Source organism: Micromys minutus (assembly GCF_963924665.1).
Source record: "Micromys minutus genome assembly, chromosome: 7".
In the NCBI taxonomy this organism is placed as follows: Eukaryota; Metazoa; Chordata; class Mammalia; order Rodentia; family Muridae; genus Micromys; species Micromys minutus.
In genome coordinates, this window is record NC_137976.1 from 50014646 (window position 1) to 50027688 (window position 13043).

Sequence of the window (13043 nt, forward strand, 5' to 3'; positions counted from 1 at the left end):
AAGACTCTTTCCTAATGGCAGAAGCTCCAGAAAGCACGAAACAGATCTTTCCTAATGGCAGAAGCTCCAGAAAGCACGAAACAGATGAGTCCTATCTTTGACAATACTAAGGGAAAGCTACTTTTTATTATAACCTTGAAAAAAGATCAACTTTTCTTCTGAATACAGGTTTAAATATTTAAGGTAAAATTCTTTCTTTCCTTCCTCTCTTCACTTCTTCCCTTGATTCCCCCATCCCTCCTTTATTACCGGTCAATATTAAAAGATGAATTGATTCAAGAATACAAAATTATTTCATATTGGAAAATATACACAACCAAATAAAAAGGAAACCAATTTGTATTCAGAAAAAGGCACTTTTGATAAATATTCACACATTATCACAATCATTCAAATGAATATTCAGATATGTTTTAAGCATAGAAAGCTGCTATTTTATAAAGAAAATGTACACATATTATATATTTTAACTTTTTGTTTATTCTTTGTGAATTTCACATCATTGACCTCCTTCTTCCTTTGTATCCACTCTCTGTCCTTATAACATTCCCCACCCCAAAATAATTTTCCCCAAAACCAAAACTCCTAAACCCCCTATTTCATTGTGGAAGCTATAGTGTGTCTCAGTGTGCCCTATAGTGTATCCTTTTGTTTACACTTCTTTGCCTTCAAATGCTCATTGCAGTGAGTCATCGGTCTGGTTCAAGGCCTCTGGCTTAAACTATACTATCAATACTAGAACCTCTTGGATATCCTGTTGTTGCTCTGTGTCATGAAGATCCTGCAACTTTGGATCTATATGACCAGCCCTTTATTTGCTCCAACAGTTCATAGATGGAATAGGTGTTGGCTGGGCCAACTCAAAGTCCTGGATCTGGGCCTAGATGGTAGCTGAGTTGGTCTTCCCATGAGCTCCCCTCTCCCCACACCAGCAGGGCAAACTTTCCAGTACTGCTCTAGCTAGCCCATCCAATGCTGCAACCAGCAAGGGAGCAGGGCCAGGTCTCATGCCTTGTGTGTGGGGGGCAGGCTCACCTGTGCCTTCACCACTAAGGGCAGCTTTGTTGTGCTGCTCAAGTGAAGTGCAAGGCCTGCTTTCCTGAATGCTTCAGCAGGTGAGGAACAGGGCCAGCTCTCCTACCCACCATATCTGGGAAAAGGGCACCTCTCCTGTGACCATGCCATTGTCTGGCAGATGAATGGCTGGGTCAGCTCTCCTGTAGTCATGCTGTTGAGATCGGGTCACTAGTGCTCCTATCACCAGGCCCAGCTCTGCTCTCCTGAGTGCTGTAGCCTGCCATAGTGAGTGAGGGGCTGGGCCAGGTCTGCACAGCCCTTGGACATCAACGTAGTCCCAGGTGGCGGTCCAGACCAGGGACATCTGCATGATCTTTGACTGTATTACTATAGGAGTCATGGACATCGACGCAGACCCCTGCTGACATATGACCATGGACCACAGACATGGTCCTTAGCAGCAGCATAGGTTGGGTTAGGACTTCTCCATGGCCTCAGGTGGTGGGGCAGGCTACTCTGTACCCATGAGTCTTTACTTCTGCCTCTCTTCATAACGCTCAAACCATTTTGTTTCCATTTCTCTCCCATCTCTCCACCACATACTTTCATACTGTATGTGGCTCCTGCTGCAGGACGGCCTCATGGCCTCTGGGTGTCTTCTACCTGCCCACATCATACCATATATAATGTCTGAGTAAAGGAGAAAAAAAAAAAGGAGGGGCTGGCCACGGCGATATTTGGGAAGATGCTAAGGATGCAGATGTTGAGATCAAAGTACATGTAGTGATTTTTAATTCATAAGATAAAAATGAAGCTCATACATTGCTGAGAGGATGTATATACTAAAAATCTTAGAAAATTCATGTTCATTTTTTCTTTTCAAGTTTATTATGTAAGTACAACCCTTCTCCCTTCCCTTTTCTTCCTTCAAACCCTCCCATATGATGAATTTTTCTCCCTTCCCTTTTCTTGCTTCAAACCCTCCCATATGATGAATTTTCACTGCACTACATTGCTACTTCATGCTATCATCTTTTGAGCATCCTAGACAATGCAATAAGATGAGAAAAAAAAAGAATAGAAGTCACAAAAATTAGAAAGAATTTCCAAAACAAATCTTATTTTATTTTATTTAACATATCTGATTACACAGTAGAGCTAATGGGATTGAGCAGCCACAGGCATACTTCATTAGAGACCCTCAATGTTGCTAGATACAAGATCAATATAAAAATAAATTTTCTTTTTATATTCAAGAAATAGATAATTGGAAAAGATAATGATACAACAATGGAAATAAAATTATAAAGAGTTTAGGAACAAATGATGCCCATTAGGACAGCAAATTTAATTCTGATATTCCTCAACTCACTATGAGGCTTATATTCTAACAAACCCATGTTAAGATGAAAATACTGTAGGCTAAAAATGCATTCTAAATGCCAAACATCATGCTTAGCAATCCAGTACCCTGTAGAATATGGGTTGTTTACCTTTTCAGTAATATGGATTCCAGATTCATGGCTTACTGCTGCTACCAGCACCCCCAGAGAGTATTGGACTGCATATTGCGTGGTTCTAACCCAGGAAATATCAAGGTATAAAGTATGGCTTCTATTGAATCCATACTGGCTGTGCCCCACTGTGAAGCTGGGGAACCATATCTAGCAGTGTTGTAAGTTGGAAAGCAATTGTCTGTAGTTACTGACTCGAATGTACATGAGAAGGAGCTTTCATAAACTAGGGATGGGGAAATAGATGCGCACAACTGTTTTGGAAAACAACTTGATAACATTTACTACAGAGGAAGATGTGTGAGTGTCACCATCAGTAATTTCTCTTGGAGGTTTAGTTTCTAGAGAAAATTTAACAATATGCTCAAAGATACATGTACAAAAGAATTCATTGCTGCAGCCTTTTAAAGCAATAAAGATTCAAGAACAAAGTAAATGATTATCAGCAGGAGAATGTTGTGTTTATACAGCAATTGCAATGAATGAATGAACTAAATCAACAAGCATCAATTTCTGCAGAAAAGGAAGTGTCAGAGAATAGTGTTTAATGCACATTCTGAAAGCCTACAATCCCATGCTGTATGGCTACATGCATATGTAACAAGGCATTGCATAGGAAAGTGGTAAACACCAAATGCCTGCCAGTGATTCCTTCCTCCATAGAAGAGAAAAAAGACACAAGGAAGACCTCTTATATCCAACCTTCCTGTACATGATCTGAAATGAGCATGAGAAAATGTCAATTGTTTGATAAAGCTGCCATGAAGTTATCTTTAAAGTATTCTGAGTGTTTGGTATATTTTATAATATTTTCAAGGTGAAAGAAATCATCTAGGAAGTTTAATTTTTTTGTAATCTCATAGGCCACACCTAAGTTTGCAGAAACCAGAATTCCCGCCAGCTGGACATTTCAACTTTCCTTTCTTAGTTCTTGAACTCTTCCGTAGGAGTTAGGATGAGGCCATAGCTGCATAACCAGCAGAGTGGCACAATTTAGGAGTCCCTACAACGTGCTAGTTAGCTGTGATGAACACCATGACTGTGGTGGTTTATATATGTTCTGCCTAGGGAGTGGCACTATTAGAGAGTGTGGCCCTGTTGAAGTAGGTGTGCCCTTGTTAGAGTAGGTGTGGCCTTGCTGGAGTAGGCATGTCACTGTTAGTGTGGGCTTTAAGACCTTTGTCCCAGCGTTTGGAAGCCAGTATCTGCTAGCAGCCTTTGGGTGAAGATGTAGAACTCTCAGCTCCTGCTGCAACATGCCTGCCCAGATGCTGCCATACTCCCACCTTGATGATAATGGACTGAACCTCTGAACTTGTAAGCCAGCCCCAATTAAATGTTGTCCTTATAAGACTTGCCTTGGTCATGGTGTCTGTCCACAGCAGTAAAACCTGAACTAAGGAAATGACCAAAGCCACTTGAGAAGAAAAAAGGAGTATTTGGCTTGTAGATTACAATTTAACATCGAAGGAACCAAGGGCAGGGTTCCTTCAACCCAGGACCACCTCCCAGGGTGGCACAACCTGTAATGAGCTGGGCCCTTCTATGTCAATCAAGAAAATGCTTCACAGAGATGCCTACCAGCCAGTTTAGTGGAGTTGATTCTTCAACAGAAGAGCCCTCTTCCCAGGCAACTCTAGGGTTTTTTATTTTTCTTTTCAGAAAAAAAAAATGACCAGAGCACACTATATTTATTTCTTTACCCCCTTTTAAGGAAAGTAATTAAGACATGTGTTCTCTGGCAAAGAGTCGGTAGGGTGATATTGTGAATGGGGAGGTGGATGGGATGTAGTTACTGACCAAACTTCTACTTGATTGAAAAGATCCGTTCTTTCAAGCTCTGTCCTGAATCCGTTCTCACCCTGGTGAGAATGTACTGATACTGTCCATCTTCTCCGTCCTGGTTTTCAGAGTCCTGTATGTTGAATAATTCTCATTTGACAAGGCTTCCCCCACATCCTTTCGGTAGAACTTTACTTATCTCACAGCTGCATGCTGCCCCACTTGATCTTCTCCTGAACACTCTAAGCAAGGCCTGCTCTTATCTTCATTTCTTCTACCCCAGCCTTCTAGGCAGCTTTGTCCTTATCATATTTTCAAAAAGAGAAACAATTCAGTTCCAAGCACAATAGCGGTGTCATCTTGTGAAGCACTCTTGCTTCCATGTGGGTAGAACAGGGCAATTCTGATTTAAAAGACCTACTGTTCCTAGCTTACTGTCTTCTCCAAGTACAAATCATTTCTGCCTGGTCTGTGCTCAAAAGTTCTGTCCTTGATATTTTTAGTGAACAGACCTATGATTAAGTATAAAGAGTACATATTCTTTTATATGTGAGTCATACTTTGCAATCTATGTTATCTTCCATATTTCTCCACCAAAGACTTTTTAAGATGGAACTGAAATCACTGTCCTCACTTACTCCTGCAAAGACCAAGGTATAAAGACATCCACTTCTTGGAGTTTGTCAACTGTAGAAGGAAGACTTTAATTAAAGTTTGTAGAAGCAGAACAGTCAGCAAAAGAAAGTTGCAAGCCATCCGGGTATCAGACATAGACAATTCCATATAAAAGAACCTCTTCATCTGGCTGTGCTCAATGATTTCCATGGAAGCAAATGGGTTCAAGTGAGTTTTCCTTGTACAACAAAGATGTTTCTCCATGACATGATGTGTGGGGTAAGTTTATGTCAATTCAACATGAGCTAATATTATCCTAGAGGAGGGAACCTCAATTAAGAAACTGTCTCCATAAGATTGGGTTGTAAGCAAGCCAGTAAGGCATTTTCTTAGTGACTGATGGGGGAAGACCTACCCAATTGTGGATGGTACCATCCATGGGCTGGTGGTCCTGTATAAGAAAGCAGGCTGAGCAAGCTGTAAGGAGCAAGCCAACAAGCTGTATGCCTCCATGGCCTCTGCATCAGCTCCTCTAGGTTCCTGTCCTGCTTGAGTTCCTGTCAGACTTTTTTCAATGATGCTCTCTGATATGGAAGTGTAAACCAAGTAAACCCTCTCCTCCCCATCTTGTCTTTTGGTCTGGCATTTTATTACAGCAATAGAAACCCTGACTAAGACACACGGGCAGAGAGTTTTTCCACTTCAGAAAAAGCAGAGCCCAGAAGTGAAAGCCAGGGTTTTTTTTTTTCAGCAATCCCAGGAGAGTCTAGAGACAACCAGAGGTGAAAAGGACAGAAGGCAAGCGGGAGGGAGAAGGAGGGAGTGACAGAGAAGCGAAAGTGTGAAACCGTTTGCCCCCAATTTATCTTCATGAAAATTTGCTATGTGAAAATGCCCGCTTGAAAATGAGATAAATAAAGAAGTAATTATTTGCATTACAAATTAACTTTTCACTTCAAAAGAGTATTTGCCACAGGTGTGACTCTGTGATGTGAGACTTTAGAAAAAAAGGTAAGTTGGGAGAGGTGGGAGATTTAAACAATAGGGCTTTAGCCCAGTGATGAAGGGGAAGATAGACAAAGAAAGAGGTGGTCTCACAGGGAGGTCTCTGCAGAGCGCAGGCTTTGACATGGACAGGAACAGAACGGAGGAAGGTAAAGTCAGCAGTAAGCCAAACATTTTGAACAGGACTGTTTTGCTTAAGAAAAAGAAGCACACACACACACACACACACACACACACACACACACACACACACAGGGGGGGGGGAAAGACTCATATTTTGAGTAAGAAGTATAATGTCAACCGACTGTAAGAGTTTATACATTTTAATTTAGTTTGCTTCTGAATTATCCAAGGTGCAAAAGATAGTTTTAACAAAATGGGGATGATGGTATTTCTCTTAGAGAATGAGTTTGTGTAGAAGGCATTCATTGATATTAATCCTATTGCAAAAAGGACAGAGATCCTTAGAATCTAGTCATCCAAGCCTTCCTGAAACAAATCTGAGATGAAGGTTGTGAGAAGCAGACATAGAAAAGTGACTGAACTTGGAATACATTGACCAGCAACTCTTCTCCATTTGTCCCTCTGCTTACAGCTTAGGTAATGAATTCCACTAACATTCACCAATTGCTTGGTATAGGTGGATTGCTCATGTGAATGCAAGAAACTCAGCTCCCTTAGGGAACCTAAAGAAGATGAAAACTGAATCTCTGAGGTAGTAGCCAGAGAGAAGGGACACAAGGGCTCAGCATCTTCAATTTTTTAAAGGAAACAACGACGGGATTGAAGAAGCACCATCTTAATTATTCTTGCAACTGTGATCCAGTAGCTTGTAGACACAAAGCAGTTAAGATTTATTTTGTTTCATGGTTTCAGAGGTCTCGGGTCTTCGTGGCAGAGAAAGCATGGAGGAGTGTGTGCTGGTGGGAGCCTGTGGCCGTGCTTTTTCCCATTACAGCACCATGAAGAGAGAGTGGACTGAAACCAGGTGGTAGGGGATAACCTTTGAAGAACTGCCCCTAGTGTCTATTTTCTAGCAAAGAGGCCTGAGTCCTAAAAGTTCCACAGCCTTCTAAAACAGCACCACCAGCAGGTGAACAAGCACTCACATCATGAGTATCATGGTAAGGGGTATCTAAGTTTCATAATACAGCATGCATTTACTCCAACTCTAGGGGTTTCATTATCTGAACAGTCAGTATCACCTAAACCCAAAGTAAACCTAAATGTTTCTTTTAGGTTTATTGGTCTTATTTTATGTGGGTACATGATATTTGGTCTGCATGTGCTTGTGTGTGTGTATCATTTATGTGTACCACATGTGTGCCTGATACCCATGGAGGTCAGAAGAGGACATCAGATCCCTTGGAGATGAAGTTCTGGTTGGTTGTAAGCTAGCATATGTATATAGGAAATTAAATCCAGGTCCTTTGGAAGAACACATGCCTTTAACTGCCGTGCCCACCTCTCCAACCCCAACAAGGCACACTTACAACCCTAGGTCGCAGTATCATAAAAATAGAACTTACATAACTCCAATGTACAATGGTGTACAAATGAAGCAAAAGTTTCCTTTCTGTGCCTCTTGAGACATTGCAGATGTGGCTGCTGTGGCAGAGAGGGGAGGGGCTATGTCTATGCTCACTGCTCTGACCTATGAACATTTGAAGGCTTAGTAGCCTAACATTCACTGAGACTACAGTCAATCTGGCACAGAGAGTTAGCTTGAGATGATCACCAATCCAGAGCTAGGATAGGGAGCAAGTCAGAAGAGAACCCCCTTTGAGAACTCTTGGGGACATACTAAGGTCTGAGGGCTGTGCAGAAATGGTTTCACCCCTCACCTGGCATCGTGGGAGAGCTGGCCCTGGGGGAATGAAAGGAGAAGAGCTCACCCCCCCCCAGACATCCTCAGTACTTAGGATAGTAGGTTGTACACTGCAGGAGTTGCCATTGAGATACTCCTGTGGGGTGACATGAACAAGGAGAGATACTCTTCCTCCCTCAGCCCTTACCACCTGTGGAGGGAGTTCTTGGTCCTGGGGTTCTGAGAGGTGGAGAGCTGTCCCTGCTCTGAGGATGTGAGAGCAGGAGAGGGGTGCACAGACCAGCTCAGGTACCCCTCAGGTCCAGATCCAGGGCTTTGAACTGGCTCACCCCAACTTCTACCTCATCTATGAACTGCTGGAGTGCATGAAAGGCCAGTCCTACAGATCTAAAACGACAGCATTTCCATACACAGGACAACAACAGGACATCCAAAATGAGTCCCAATGTGGTTCCAATGTTGATGGAGTGACAAAGCAGGGGCCTCATACCAGACCAGTGAGTCATTGCAATGAACATTTGCCAGCCAATCGTGGATGAAAGGTGTACTGTGGGACACACTGTGACACTCTACAGCTTCTACAATGACATCTTTTTTTCTCTGTTGTGGGGAAGGTTGCAAGGGTGAAGAATGGGCCCAGTGGAGGCAGAAATAAGTGGGATTGGAGTGCAAGATGTGAAATTCACAAAGAACCAGAAAGAAGTTTTAAAAAATCCCATTCCACAATGGAGGAAAATTGGACTGAAGCAAGAATGAAGCCTATGGGAGCAGGCACAGACACTGTGTCCTCGTGTCTACCATCCAGGGACCAAGATGTCATTAGGTTGGCTCCAATAGACATGGGCAGTCCTGCTTCTATGACCCTCCTACCTGTAACATACATGACCTTTCACCTAGGCTGATTTCTCTCAGTGTCTACAGCTTTCTTTAGCAAATGTCATGTGATATTTAGCATCTCAAAAAATCCTCCAATTTCCATTACAACTTAAACTTTATACTGTTAACTTTAGGTACCATCTTCTCAGGAGCCTTCCTGCAGGGAATTTGAGCCCCTTGGCCTCACAAACTATAATTCTCGTCTTTTAAGGGCACTAATATTATCATACCAGAACTTCATTATTAAGATCTAACTTATTTCTAATTATGTCCCTACAGGTCCTATATAAGGTATGGTTAGATTGTTGGTTAGGGATTAACATGAAATTTGGGGAGACACAGCTGAGTTTCTAGCATATTCCTTTATGGTCATTCACTGTTAATTCAGTTTCTACTTCCTGCCCAAGTCAACTACTACTGCAGTGTTTGCCTCTATAGAATTTTTTTTTTTTTTTTTTTTTTTTTTTTTTTGTGGTACATTTTATACAGAGAGGATTGTGTAATTCAGTTCCTCCCTTCCATTGGAGGTCATTGCCTTGTGCACAGCAGGTAAACACTGCAACTGACCTATAGCCCCAACTCTTGTGTTTTCTTTGTCTGTTTTGCTGGTTGCTTGTTGTTTTGAGACAAGGTCTTGCTATTCAGTCAAGGCTATGCTTAAGCTTATTATGTAGTTCAGGCTGTTCCCAAACTCCTGCTCCTCTGTCTGTCTCCCAAGTGCTGGGATTCCAGGCCTTTCCCGACAAATCTAGCTCCTATACACTCTTGTATATCTGTATGTAGATACCATAGTTGGTAACTTTTTTTTTATAGTGACCATATTGAACCCAGGGCCTTGTGCCCACTAGGAGAGCATTTTATGATCACATAGAGTACTTCCTCAGCCTTTGGGTTTTTGAGACAGGATCTTGTTAATATGAGCTGCCTTTAAACTCACAATCCTCTTGGCTTGGTCTCTCAAGTGCTAAAGTCTTACTTCCAGGCATGCAGCACTGGTCTGGCTAATAACTGTAGCTTACAGTAAGTTTTGAAATCAGGGAGTGAGAATTCTCTAACCCTTATCCCCATTTTTGGAAATAATTAATTTCCTTCTGTCTCTATGGATTTACCTATTCTGGATATCTCTTCTTTTTAAAATTTGTTTTGGCTAGTCTGGGTTTTTTGCATTTCTATATAAATTTACAATCTGCTCGTAAGATTTTTTTTTTAAAGAAGAAAAAGTCTCCTGCAATTTTGAAAGAGTTGCATAAGTATATATATCAACTTGTAGGAAATTGTCATCTCAACATACTGAGCCTTCCAATCTGAGGATATGATATGTTAAAGGTCCTCACCCTTCCTGATTTGTTAATTTTCACAATTAAAAGTTTTAATTGATAGAAAAAATTGTCATTTTAAAGTGAACAATTCAGTGACATTTGGTAATTTACAATGCCGTGCAACCTTTCCCCCTTTCTCTCTCTCTCTCTCTCTCTCTCTCTCTCTCTCTCTCTCTCTCTCTCTCTCTCTTTCTGGGGCATTTTCATTACCATATGAGGAAATTAGACACCATTAAGCAGTTAGCCCCCATTTTTCCTTTCTTTCCATGTAGAGAACTACCAGTCTAATCTTTATCTCTGTGAATTTATTCATTCTGAATATTTAATAAGACTAAATCATAGTAGATGTGATTTGTGTGTCTGGCTTCTTGCATTAGTGTAATGTGTTTGTCCATATTGTACCATGAACTTTACCACTTTGTATTGGAAAGATGAAAGTTACTTTGAGACCTGCTAGAGATTATTGACCCTCTTACTAAACTTTCAAAGGAAGAGAAATTAACTAGGTCCAGGGTGTTGCTGCTTCTAGAGTTTATTATATGAAGAAAGTATAATAAAGTGTCAGAAAGGGTAGTTTGTAGTGGATGCTCCTAGATCTCATTTGGGAATTTGTTCCTCTACTTGTTTAGAATGGAATAAAAGCTTTCAACTGAAGAGAACCCCTGTCTAAATCATGCCTCCTCTTTAGAGGTAGTTGTCATCCAGTGACGATCTGGGATCAAGAATGGTCTGCCTACTTCATCATCCCCTGTGGGATTCTTCTCTGTGCGACCCACCATCCTTTGTGCATTACTCTGCTTCCCCCAGCCCCTTACACGTGTTGATCCCTAAGTCATAGCCTATTAAACATCTCTATTCTCTATGCAAATTTCCTCTTCAGAATTTCAATATGAGTCCTATAAAGTCAATGCAATTTGAGTTGGGTCATTAAAAATTGAATATTCCAATCATGGGGAATAATGAATCTATGGCACTCTGAACTGATTCAACAACATTTAAAGGATTATAACTTATTGAGGTCTCATAGCTTAAGAGAAACTAATAAAATGGTTATATTCAGAAGAAATCAAGCAGGAGAGCACTGAAAGAAGATTCTTGAATTAGAGCTAGAGGAGCTGAAACTTTGAAAATTGTCTTAAATTCACATAAGAAAGACTTAAATTCACATAAGGAGACAGATTTTGGCTGAATGATAGCAGGAATTTTAAATATACATTTTAAAAAATGTATCATTTTTTATTTTATGTGTTTGGGTGTTTGACTGTGTGCATGTCTGTGCACAAATTGAAAGCCTGGTATCTGTGGAGGCCAAAAGAGGGCGACAGATACCCAGGAACTAGAGTTACAGATGGTTCTGAGCCTCTGTGTGGATACTGTGAGTCTAACTCTGGTCTTCTGCATATGTGTGATCTTATGCTTTTTTTTTTTTTTTTTTTTTTTTTTTTTTTTTTTTTTTTTTTTTTTTAAAGAACAATTTGTCACATGTCTTGGGAAGTAATGAGTCAGCTCCTTAACATAGATGCATGATCACAGATCAGAAGTGTTCATGAGAGGATTTCTATACTAAGAATTGGAATACAGTCCTTTTTGATTCTCAAATCTCATGATAATCGATTGTGATAAATTATAAATTATAATTTTAAGGGTCTTAACGTAGAGACTTATGGAATCTACTTAACTGCAATGTAAGACTCAGTTCTATCAGTTTTTTCCTAAAGGAAAACAATGTGCCCTCCATCATTTTCAGTCTGGCTAGAATAGCATGGCAGAGGAGAGAATAAATACAGGATATTTTCATGTATCTTTTTCACCAACAATGAGTTTGCTATTCAATCCCCCCTTTTAAGACACAGAGAAGCAAATAGTTGATTTCGAATTAGCTTTTACTTTTATTAATAAGCATGTTTACAGGTTTTAAGGGCTCGGCAGATAATTTATAGCCTTCTACAAATAGCTTAAGCTTGGATTATCATAGCCTTAGGAATTCAGGATGAACACTTTTACTAAAAATAAAGTTGAACTCCAGGAATTTTACAGAGTTGACCCAGACCACGGAGGGACTTTATACTCCAGGGATAAATCCAACCTCTTACATTAATGATGATAAGACTTTCATAGCTACACCTAAGTTTATCCACATTCCAAATCTTCTTTCTTCTGGGCAACACTCATCATATTCTATGGGCTGAATTGTATTTAATGAAAAGTGAAGCTAAAGTCCTAAATTGTGGGGCCTGTAAGTGATTTGATTTTGAAACCGAGTCTTTGCAGATGTAACCAAATTAAGATAAGGTCATATTGTGTGAAGACAGCCCTAATCCCATGATTTATAAAAGGAAAATTTAGACCCAGACACGATGCTATAAGAAGTTGGAGGTGGAAATGTATGTTGCCAAAGCTAAGGAACAAGTCAAGGGAATTGCCAGTAACTGTCAGAGACTAGGGAGAAGTCAAGAATGCTTTTTTCCTGGAGTCTTCAGAGAAAGCACAGCCCTCCAAGGACCTTGACTCCATACTTCTGGCCTCTAGAACCATGGGTGAATATGGCTGATATTGTTTTAAATTGCCCAGTGTGTAGATCCCTAGTTACAGCAGCCCTGAACATCAGTGTCCCATAACCAAGGCACTTCTGCCAGGCCAGAAGAGATGGAGTGAGAAGATGGGATGGCAGGATTGGGCATCATGAGGGACAAAGCCCAGCCACTCTGAGGAATATGTATGTGTTCGCCTCATCATCAGATGCCTGGTGCCTGATCTTAGATACACCGACCTTAAGAAGTGTCAGCTATAAATTATTCAGGCTGCAGTCTTTCGCTATGGCAACATGCACAGACAAAGAGAACTACTAGCTAGTGGTCTTTTATCTACTCTCCAAATAGTCTCATAAGAAAGACCAAGACTTTAGGTCTCCATTTTGCTCATGAGTAAAGTGACACTCAGAAGAGGCTGTATCACTTGCCCAAGGTCACTTGTCCTTGTGAGCACTATATCTGCAACCCTGGACTCATGTCTGAATGCTGTGTTTCCCGAAAGGTGGTTAGAGCCAATATGGAGTCGGCCCTGCTTTTGCCCGAGGGCATGATCATC